General features: G+C 37.9%; 1 pseudogene; it reads left to right on the top strand.

The window, feature by feature from the left end:
* The first annotated feature begins 1,052 nt into the window (after positions 1 to 1,052).
* Positions 1,053 to 11,492, top strand: LOC127508771 (uncharacterized; annotated as a pseudogene).
* Positions 11,493 to 12,461: the final 969 nt, after the last annotated feature.

The following is a 12,461-nucleotide window of genomic DNA, read 5'->3' as shown; positions in this document are numbered from 1 at the left end:
ATGCTTCATTATCCTGGGGCCATCAGGAAACTTGGACCTTTGGTTCAGTTCTGGTGCATGCGTTTTGAGGCAAAGCATGTTTTTTTCAAAAAACTAAGTCATGTAGTCCACAATTTTTGCAATATTTGTAAAACACAGGCTTTCTGACACCAGATGATGTTGTGCTACACCCTGCTCTCTGGGAAGATGTTCTCACATGACTTTGAAGTTGGTCCAGGACTTTGAAGTTGGTACCACATTCCTGGGATCTATAGAGGGTTTTGAGAAAGTAAAATGTGGATTTGAGGGAATTCCATTGTTCTCATATGTCTATTTGCCATCTTGGATTAAATGCAAGGGAACTACTTACAGGTCAGGAATGGCACTTTTTGTGTCTCACTCTGCTGATGGTGAGCCCCAGTTTGCAACCATTCAGAGCCAATTGTGGTCACTGACTCCAAAGTCAAATTCATTGTGAAAAAATGGGATACAGTTGGATTTGACAGACATTTTTTTGCCTTCTCTGTGTCTCCTTCTTCTGCACTTGATGTGGTGAACAAAAATGACATTAGTTTAAAGGGATGGTTCACTCCTGAATTAAAATGTCCTGATAATTTACTCACCCCCGTGTCATCCAAGATGTTCATGTCTTTCTTTCTTCAGTCGAAAACGTTCCAAGATTTTTCTCCAAATTTTCCTCAATTTCATTTCGACTGAAGTAAGAAAGACATGAACGTTTTAGATGACATGGGGGTAAGTAAATTATCAGGACATTTTAATTCTGGAGTGATGCAATCCTTTAAATTATGCTTTCTACACCTCCTACCAAATACTACCTTCTTGCAGGGATAAACAATATTCTATTCATTCAAAATATCAATGTATATCAAAGTCATCATGGGCACATCACAATACATGGAGAGGGTTTCTCAATTTGATGACATCATAAAAATCTTGTAAGTTGACTCAAAATAATGATTTAGTCAAATTGGCAGAATTGCAGATGTGCACATCATGATATCTTGCTGAAACAATATATTGTGCAGTCCTAACGTATTGTAAAAATGCATACATGTACATTACCATTTGATTTTTCTATTCGATGTTAAGGAATCAATCAAAGAGCATGCAACTACGCCTACTATACCAAGGGAGCAGCAGCATGGTCCAGAGCACAGAATATCAGTGGTAGCAGCATTTGTAAGTTTTTCTTTTTTTTTTAATTGGTTTGGACAAGTCTGTTACTAGAAAATGCCTGTATATTTGTTTTGTTTCTGTTTTTGGATGAATTACAGAAACCTACATTTAATTGATATGTTTTAATTAAGAAGCAATTTGTAGTATTTTTTTTTTTTTTTTTTTTTAAATATATATTTTTTGGAAAGTAAGAGACATCCTTCTTGCAACAGCCAATGGCAGAGGTATTGTGGATTCTATTGAAAACAAGCACTGCATTTCACTTGAAGAGCGACAAGCCATGGTTCGGATCTTGGTGTCACATCTTATTGAGCGTTTTGGAGAAAAGGGAGTACACATTTTCAATACAAATTTAAGTAAAACATTTTAATGCTAAAAAAGATTTGAGATATTAAATACCTTAGAGTGTACATTTGTACTATTGTTAAAATTCAAAATATGAAATTGTTGTTTCTTTTAGTCCAAGCACAGGTACAAAAGTCACCATGGCTTCATCAGTAGCTGAACAGTTTCCATGCCTTAAGGATTGCCAGGGTAAAGGCTATGTGAGTCTATAGTGTCTAACACAGGGATGTGATTTTGCTGTATTTATATGGATTTCTGTATTTCTGATCTCAGAAGTATGAGAAAAGTATAGAGGCATGATTTTTTTCCCCAAACCAGTTAAGCGCAAACCACGCCCCTTACGTTAAAACCCCACCCCACAGCCTTGACTCACATCTCTAGCTCGATTTCATTGGTCAACTCTGTTACATTGTCACCTGAGGCGTTAATGAAGGCCGTTGATGGATCCGTCGCTGACAAACGGTAAGATAAGCCTGCCAATTGTTTTTATTTGCATTTTATTATCATAAGTATTTGTAGGTTTCAATGTGAGTTTTTTAAGTATTATTATTATAAATATTATCTTTATTTCGATCGCCCTCAGGGGAGTACGCTTGTTCTGGCTGTGATGAAGAGCAAGCCTTACATCTTAAGGTTAAAAATTTTAATTCAATTAATTTGATGCATCACTTTTCTGATAATGATTTATTTAAAAAAAAAAAAAAAAAAAAACTTTGTGTGTCTAAACGCTAGACCATCTTTTTACTTTTACAGAACTGGTTACCTCCTGGGTATAACTATCACTTCTGCGCCTATCGTTCATGCACTACACAATCAAACTTGGACCACACAAGCTTTGATGCGTCGCTCAGGATTGCACTGACAGAAAGTTGTGAAGTAAAGAAATGGGTGAAAAAGCTTAGTGAGTCATCAGGAGTGAGCTGGAGAGTGGCAGTGACAAAACCAAGTAAGGGACAACGTGTGCTTTATAAGGTAATGTCAAATCAGTTCATTCATCTTTACACTAAATTAGTGTAGGACAATTTGTTACACTGAAAATTTCTTTACAGTAGTCTAAATGGTGTTAACACACAGTACTGTACTGTGCAAGAGGCACATTAGATTCTTCACCTAAATTTTAAGACAATTATATATTTCACTAGTGTGCCGGTAAGAAATATCGATTAACATTTTCAAACTTTCCTTTTACCATTCATTGTACTAGTTCAGTGAGATTTGTATCCCTGTGATGGACTGGACATCTGTAGGCTTCACACAGTATTCACACAACCCTAGGACAAGTGGATTTTCGTATGCACAGCGAGTCCAGAGTGGTATGGTTCGCACATAGATAATGTAGTCCATAACGTAGTCCATCTGGGATTGCATAAAGAGAAAAAAACTGTGGCAACATCTCTAATACACTTGGAGAAATCTACCTGCAAATCTAAACAATAAAATCTAAAACAACAATAAAACATTTATTTATGAAATTTTTAAAAACATCCTGGTAAAACAAAATGGTTTGCACTCTGGTGAAGGTTATAGACAAAAGGGGAGGATCTAGTAGGTGAGTTAGAAATATGAAGATGAGATAAAATAAGTGTTTTTGCCAGCTCCTTTGTGAGATTTGTTTTTATTTTTCAGGAGCAATGATCCCCATATACCCACCTACTCAACTTCTGTGCATTTGTACAATGTACATAATCATAACATCTTTGTTGCGGAGGCACTGATACACAGGGATGTAGGGGCCAAGGCAATAGAGTCCCTGACTCAGTTGTTTGATATCGGGCACAGCCCAACATCAGCTCTGGCTGTACTTAAAAGTGACCTGCTGGCTGAGCATGGCAACAAATATGTATATGCCTCAGCCAACCGTGCCCTTAGCCCAGACCTTCAGTTTTGCTACAGGTATGTGAAATTGTACTAGGTCTACTAAGTAAAATCAGTAGCTTTGACAGACCTATGTAGTTCAAAAAAATAATTTCATTTGCAGACTGTATCAGAAGGTAAATAAGCAGGAGTTTGGAGAGCAGAGTGGGGAGGGAATGCTAGCAGCTTTGGAAAGGCAGGTAGAATCCTACAATGCAGCATGTGATGACAGCTGTGCAAAGCTTGGAATGTCTTCAGCAGGAACACCACTTGTAGCCATTTGTTCCCCGTTGATGAAACGAACACACAGTCTTTCCAATAGCGGAGAAATGTGTTTTATGGATTCTTCTGGTAACATGGACCGGGAGAACTGCAGGGTGTTTCTCCTTCTCACACACACCTGTGCAGGTGGTCTTCCTCTTGGGATAGTAATAACCCATTCGGAAGATGAGAGGACAATTAGTGAGGGATTGGAGCTGTTGAAGTCCTTATTGACAAAGGATGCCTTTGGAGGGGCGAGGTGAGGCAGGTCCTTTTGTGTTTCTTACAGATGACTCAAAGGCAGAAAAGGGAGCTATAGCCCAGGTCTTTCCTGAAGCCACACAGCTGCTCTGCATATTTCACCTTCTGCAAGCTGTGTGGAGATGGTTGTGGAACAAAGAACACAAAGTTGAGATGAAGGACAGACAGACACTGTTCAGCATAGTAAAAGACATGTTTTATGCCAGGGAGATGAGTACAGTTGAATTACTCTACCAGCAAGCCCTGGACAACCCTTTGACCACCAGGTAGAGAAAATAGTAGACAGGTAGAGGTAGCTTAAATATTTTCTTAGTATTTCTGGTGTGTTTACCCTGAGAGGCCTATTTAGAGGCTTTTATTGTACTGTATTTATTCTTTACAGTTTTTTTTTGTAACTCATTACAGATACAAGAAGTTCCTGACCTACCTACAGAGTCTTTACAGTCGACGTGAGAGTTGGGCTCTCAGCTATAGAAGGGACTTGCCAACACGTGGCAATCAAACAAATAACTATGTGGAAGCTGCAATGCGTGTCTTGAAAGACAAAATACTTCAAAGGACAAAAGCTTTCAACCTCCCTCAATTATTCAACCTTTTCGTCACTCGACTAGAGATGTACTATGAAGCACGTGTGACAGACGTTGCACTTGGCCATTGGGAAGCATTCCACCGATCAAGATTCCTTGCTACAGAAAGTAATATTAAAACATCTGATATTTCTCAGGTAAAGTATGATTTTTAAATATAAATCATTATAAAATTGACGATTCTTTTCTCATTATATGTTTTTAAGCCAGCCTTGTGTTTTCGTCCTGTCATCATCAACCGTCAAATTTCGATTCCAATAAGAACACAAGTACAAAGGAGGCATGAAAGCACCCCTATGTAAAAAGTAAACATTTGTCATTTTGTTTTACAGAAATTACACAGAAATTAAGTGATAGAAACTTGGAGAAAGCCTGCAGTATGTTTTATTGGCATATTAAAAAGAATCTTAACATTGACAAAGCACTAGTAGCATTAAATATGCATATTTATTTTCGTGAATACATGCAGTAAAATAAAAATATAAAAAAATAATATAAATAATGTAATCAAATTTTTCAATAGGTTGTAACATCTGTGTGGTAAAATGTTATTTATTGTGCACTGGGTGGTACTTAAAGGGTTAGTTCACCCAAAAATGAAAATAATGTAATTTATTACTCACCCTCATGTCGTTCTACACCCGTAAGACCTTCATTCATCTTTGAAACACAAATTAAGAAATCTGATGTCTCAGTGAGGCCTGCATTGCCAGCATTGTTACTGCACCTCTGAAGATCCATACTAAAAACATATTTAAATCAGTTCATGTGACTTCAGTGGTTCTATCTTAATATTATAAAGCGACGAGAATATTTTTGTGCGCCAAAACAGCAAAATAACGACTTTTTCAACAATATCTAGTGATGGCTGATTTCAAAACACTGCTTTGAAGCTTCACGAATCGAATCAGTGGTTCGGAGCGCCGTGTCACATGATTTCAGCAGTTTAGCAGTTTGATACGTGATCCGAATCACTAATTCGAAACAAAAGATTCATATGGGTGTAGAACGACATGAGGGTGAGTAATTAATGACAGAATTTTCATTTTTGAGTGAACTAACCCTTTAAAATGTGTTGGGAAAGTTAGTTGAGCAACAAGGTCATTGCATCTCAATTCTCACAAAGAATAGTTCTGTGTCCTTCCAAGTTCGTTCTTTAAAGCTAGTCTAGCAGTCTAGTCTTTGAATTCTTAGAATTGAGAAACATCCAATATATCTGTATTTTATGTCTTCATGTCACTGTTAGGTTGGAGAGAAGAAGTTTCAGGTGAAATCCTCCACATCAGGGCACACCTATACAGTGGACATGGAGTTGGAGCTCTGCACATGTCCCGTTGGCCATAGTGGAGCACCATGCAAACACCAGGCAGCAATAGTGCAAAATTACAACATCACCTCCATCAACTTTCTTCCCACAACAGCTGAAATGAGGGCTGAGCTGCTGAAAATAACAAAAGGTAATTTTCTTTCTTTGCAGCATAGGTTGTCACACATGGACTGACACTACCTTCTTTAGATATTTGAACAAATGTCCTGTTTATCATCTTCACAGCCTCAGTTTCTCTTGACTTCCTGAACCCTTTACGGCAAAATATGCCTAAACCAAGCACGTTAGCCGTAGGTAAGAAAGTTCAAGTGGGATATAAAACCTTCATTATACATAATTAATTCTTAATAAAAACAACTTGTACAGCAGTGTGACTTTAGTATACAACTGTTATAGACATGCCTCCGAGGCAAGAAACCTGCAATACTGATCATCAGTACCTTCTCAGTGCTCAAGATGACGGTCAGTATAAAGGGAAAGATGGTGCTGTTTTTTTTTTTTTTTCCAATGTATTCTTTTTTTTCTTTCTAATGATGGCATACCTCATGCTACATTTAATTTTGTCTCTATGTTTGTTATGAACCCGTAGACTTGCATCAGCTGGGCCTGTCTTTCCTCAGCTCTGCACAACTGCACCAAACATCACCTACTCTAGAGGACTCATACTCCAAACAACCCTGTGTGCCGAGTGACTCAGAGGAAGGTGAGTCCATGAAGCTTAGTTACGTTAAAAATTCTGTCTAATTGTTATTAGAGCCAAAGAAGCTTTTCCTAAGAGAAAAAGTTAAGTTAAAGTTTCGGGTCATTTTGGGGTCCTTAAAGGATTAATTAACTTTCAAATGAGAATTACCCCAAGCTTTACCCCAAGCTTTACTCACCCTCAAGCCATCCTAGGTGTATATAACTTTTTTTGTTTCTGACGAAGACAATCAGAGAAATATTAATAAATATCCTGACGCGTCCGAGCTTTATAATGGCAGTAATGAGCTACCAAACGAGTATGAGCTGAAGAAAGTGTCTCCATCCACATCCATCCGTCATAAACATACTCCACACGGCTCTGGAGGGTTAATAAAGGCCTTCTGAAAGGAAGTAATGCGTTTGATAGGCATTACTGCCATTATAAAGCTCGTATGTGGCAGGATATTTTTTATTAATATTTCTCAGATTGTCTTCATCAGAAAGAAGAAAGTCATATACACCTAGGATGGCTTGAGGGTGAGTAAAGCTTGGGCTAATTTTCATTTGAAAGTGAATTAATCCTTTAAAGGAATAGTTTATCCCAAAATGGTTATTGGTTGGTAACTGATCAGTTGTTGGTTGCTATTGACTTGCAAATCATGGAAAAAAATACTACTTTATGTCAATGGCTACCACAAACTGGTTACCAACATTGGTTACCAGAAAATGTTCTGTATTTTCCATTAGTTCCATTGGTTTCCTATGGGTTTAATTTTAGATCCCTAAGAATACAAGTAATATGACTATATTTTTAAGATCATTCAGCCTTTTGCTAAGTGCTACTAAAATCACCAAGTATCATACCATTCTGAAAAAGTAAACAGATGTAAAAAATTAAAACATACAACTAACAACAAAGACTACTAGAGAGTTAAATGCATGTGCCATGCAGTGCTTGGGCTTGCAGTGTTTGCAGCTGTATTCAGATGTTTGTGTGGAAAGACATTACTGTTACATGATTTAGTTTCAATTGACAACCCTCAGTTTTGTTTACTGGTCCAAGTGTTTGTTGTTGTTTAATTGTTTTTATTGTTTTCTTATTAAACAGCAACTATACCTCAGTCTCCTATGAGACGGATGCTGGAATTGCTCAGTGAACTGGCTGAAATCTCTGACTACAGTGATGCCATGACTACAATGGCCAAGCAGCTTGAAAAGATGCAGCACAACCCGACCCAAGTGATCTCTGCATTTTACTGTTTTGGTAAAGGGATGTCGGTGTCAAAACGTGCAGCAGCATTAAGACGAGCTGCTAGACGACCAGGTCCTATTATTGGTTGTCAGCCAACAGCAGTGGCCCGATAAACAAATAAGACCGGCTCTAGGCGGCGTTTGACAGCTGGACGGCCCAGAAAAAGTAGTTCTGGTCCAGAGCATGACTACAGCAGAAATACAGGAAAAGGGAGGAAAAGGGCTGTCAGGGTTCGCCACAAATTGTCAGAATCTGTGGCAATGAACTACTCGCATCAAACTTAAAATGGTACCAATATTTGTATAGTGTGAGTGGGTTGGGTGTTTTTAATTTGTTCGTCCTGAATGTTTCAAAATATCAATTAGTAGACAAGTTAAAGGGTTAGTTCACCCAAAAATGAAAATTCTGTCATTAATCACTCACCCTCATGTTTTTCCACACCTGTAAGACCCTCGTTCATCTTCAGAACACAAATTAGGTTATTTTTGATGAAATCCAAGTGGTATATGACTTGTCCATATACAGCAATATAATCAACACTTTCAAGGTCCAGAAAGGTACTAAAGACATCGTTAAAACAGTAGACGTGACTGCAGTGGTTCAACCTTAATGTTATTAATGATGAGAATACTTTTTGTGTGCAAAAACAAAACAAAAATTACAACTTTATACAACAATCTCTTCTCTTCTGTGTCATTCTCATAATTGTTTACGTCCAGCGCTTCCAGGTTCTACGTCAGAACGCCGACTCATCATTGGCCGGGTCCTGCGTCAGCATCACACGCATGTGTCGTGCTGATCACGTGATCAGCTTTAGCCAATACTGAGCCGGCGTTCTGATGTAGAACCTGGAAGCGCTGGACATAAACAGCATAAGAGAATGACACAGAAGAGATTGTTGAATAAAGTTGTACTTTTTGTTTTGTTTTTGCACACAAAAAGTATTCTCGTCTCTTTATAACGGGTTGAACCACTGCAGTCACATGACTGTTTTAACAATGTCTTTAGAACCTTTCTGGAGCTTGAATTTTTTCGCTTTATTCACGCTTATATTCACTTTAGGCATCCTTTTTATTTTTTTAAGTTGTAAAATGTGTGTGCAACGTTTCACTTTGTATACACACTTGTGTATACCTTTTGTATATTGGGTATTGTATTAAAATTAGTTTCCCACATGAAAAATACTATAGTAATTTATAGTAAATACTATAGTGTTTTGAACCATACTATAGTAAAGTACTTGAATTAATTTGTGGTGGTAAATTCTATAGTTGCAGTGGTAATATAACAACTATAGTAATATAAACAAATTACCCAATACTGTACTAAGTTTTCTACAACTATAGGGTATCTTATACTATAATACACTACAGTTTACTGTAGTAAAAACTAAAGTATACTACAGTGTTCGTTACAGTTTATCAGTTCATAGTTAATACTACAGTATATAGCATTCATTAACAAAGTGTTGTAAATACTAAAATATATACAGTATACTACAATTCACTATAGTGCGGTTTACAAACACTATCGTATTTAATATAAATTACGATAGTGTTTTTTCATGTGGGGCGGCGTGGCAAATCAGCGCTGTGATATATTAGACCAATGAAAGTGAGCTAGAGATGTGAGTCAAGGCTGCGGGGTGGGGTTTTAACGTAAGGGGCGTGGTTTGCGCTTAACTGGTTTGGGGAAAAAAAAATCACACGAATAAACAGAAGATTGAAACGTTTTGATTGATTAAACATGACTAATAAACACACAACTGCCTTATTCTGTGTAAGAAGCCACATCATCTCACAGAAGGACGCTCAACTGTCGTTATGAAGTGAGTTTGGAGTAAAAACGTTTTACTAAAAAAGATGTTTGACGCATGTTGCTTTTTCAAATGTACATTATAAGCGATTCAAACTCGCAGTGCTTTCAGATAGATCCACATTTGGAGCCATAGTTCATTGACAAGCCACGCATAAACAAATAATCGCAGCTTTGCGATTTCATAATCGCACTAAGCCAAATCGTTTAAGTGCGATTTCAATGTTTTTTTTTCTAATCGTCCGATTAATCGTGCAGCCCTAATAAATATTACATTATAACATAACGTGTAGTATTGTATAACATTATATATAGTATTTCCACTGTTGATTGCAATAATTTGTTTCAATATGGATACTTTTGTCTCCCCAAAGGTAAACCAGCATATGAGATGGACGAGTCTCATCCAGACTGGGCTCCAACCCTGCACCTGGGTCACTCTGAAGTCACAGCCACAGTGTCAGATCGGCATGGCCGCAGACAACATAGACACCGTTTAAGAGAATCTGAGGGAGGAGGCCAGAGTGAACGAAACAACATGAATGAAGATGAGATAGATGGAGTCCAAGAACATGCAGAAGAAGAGGGATATGTGGATCAAGCAGATGCAGGAGCTGCAGAAGAAGAAGAGGAGCATGGGGATCAAGCAGAGGCAGGAGCTGTGGAAGAGGAGGAATATAGTGAACAGACAGAAACAGACAAACCAGCAGCTAAGAGCCTTAGAGTAGAATGCCAGTTCTGTGAGCAAAGCAGTGCAGAACTAACCCGTGTTTTGCAGGAAAATAGGGAGCTTAGGTCTGAGTTGAACAGGTTGAAGATGGATGAAGTTTCCTTAAAGATAATACGGAGAAGGTACGATATTATACAGGACTTCCATGTTTTGCAATTTTGTTGTCAATGTTTGCTACTGTTAAGCCCTTCCTGCCAGTTTCAAAGAAGCTGTCACAATTTCAAATGGTTTTACTTACACTCATCGTCTAAGGCTTGATCTTCCAATCCAGCATCTCTCACACATTTTTAATGTGTCACGTAGAACTCTTTCCTTTGCCGACACCATCGATGTGCTGTATGCACGCCTTTCTCCCTTGTTGTACTGGCTTGAGAGACACTGTTTACAAGCCACAATGCCACATCAATTTTTGGAAGCTTTTGGAAAGCGTGTTGTGATTATTGTCGACTGTTTTGAAATACGTACAGAGAGGCTGTCAAATTTTATGGCGCGCGCACAATCCTTTTCCCACTACAAAGGTACACACACAATGAAATACCTGATAGGAATTACACCCCAAGGCCTAATTTCATTTATTTCAAAGGGATGGGGGGGGGACGAGCATCTGACAAGCACATAACCAAGAATTGTGGACTTCTTAACAAACTGTTGCCTGGCGATTTAGTGTTAGCGGACCGAGGCTTTGATATTAAAGACAGTGTGGGAATGATGTGCGCGGAAGTTAAAATTCCTGCATTCACTAAAAGCAGATGTCAACTCGATGCTAAGGATGTGGAAGACACACGTGCTTTAGCACACCTTAGGATACACGGAGAAAGGGTAATAAGTAGCTTGCGCAATAAGTACACACTATTATATAACACAATACCAATTAGTTTGTTGCTTCCCCTGTAAGGATGAAGAATTTACCCTTCTTGATAAGATTGTTAATGTTTGCTGTATTCTAGTTAACATGTGTCCAAGTGTTGTTGTTAGGCCAGATGAAACAGAAAAATGTGCATGCTGAATGGTAAAAAGACTCCAGGAGAAATGTTTGTTTCTATTTGGTGTGTGTGAATGTGTGGTACCCTCCTGAGATTGAACATGTTTGTATTTGGTGTGGGGGTGTGTGCACCTTCCTTAGAATGAACATGCTATGCTATTTGTACATTAAATACTTCAGATGACAATTTGATAATTAAAAACTTTATTTTAATAAAAAAAATCTCCTGCAAAGTGCAATGTTTAGTTTCTTGTGCTTCTTGTGTTGAACAACTTAAACAAGAGAGGACCAACATGAGTACAGGTCTCCACCTTCCCAGCACTGCTCACAATGACCCAGGGCTTTAGAGGAGGCTCATTAAATCTCTGTGAGTGCATAACCTGTGTACATACAGAACAACAGTAAATGAAAAGAACAGGTGTGTGTGTGTGTGTGTGTATTATATCTATATATATATATATATATATATACACACACACATACACATTATCCTCCTGACTACCAGGATAAAATGGATTGATTTAGTATTTTGTCAGGTCATTACATTGTTTAGAGCATAAGAAAAATTTTGAACAATTATATTTTATTCATTGTTATGTCATATCCTCTGTAGAGGACATCGGGACTTTAAAAAGTCCTGTTTTTAAAAAATAAAAAGACATGAAAAGGCAAAAACAGTGAGATTTTTGTTTTAATCACAAATCAATTTTAAGCACTCACACCTACATATACAAAAATATCTGAGGAGGTAAATCATCGGGGTCTCGACTACATTCTCTTGCAGGCACCTCATACGGATCCAGATTTCCGATCAATGCCATCTTTTCCAGGTACCGTTTTCTTGCGTCCGGTAGAAGTTTGTCTCTGTATAGTACATTTCGTTCTTTTAATCGACATTTCAACATAGTTTTACAGATATTTTCATGTTTTAAGTCTCGCCCGATGTGGCCTCACAATATGGCGGCGCCCTCTTGTTTACGTCCCAGAATGCACTGCGCAGTGACGTCAGTTGCCAAGCTCTATAGCGTATAAGTACCGCCTTCCTCTACTCATACATCTCTATCTGAACATCCTCCCCAAAACATCTTGTTGTTTTAGTCTGTAATACTAATATCATTGAGGGTTTTCAGCTTTTTACAATATTTACCCCTCATTTACTTCATCTATCTTCCAGTGGACTCTAGTTTACC

Source organism: Ctenopharyngodon idella, chromosome 3 (genome assembly GCF_019924925.1).
Source record: "Ctenopharyngodon idella isolate HZGC_01 chromosome 3, HZGC01, whole genome shotgun sequence".
In the NCBI taxonomy this organism is placed as follows: domain Eukaryota; kingdom Metazoa; phylum Chordata; class Actinopteri; order Cypriniformes; family Xenocyprididae; genus Ctenopharyngodon; species Ctenopharyngodon idella.
The sequence above is the reverse complement of the archived record's forward strand: the minus strand, read 5'-3'. Positions and strand labels throughout refer to the sequence as shown.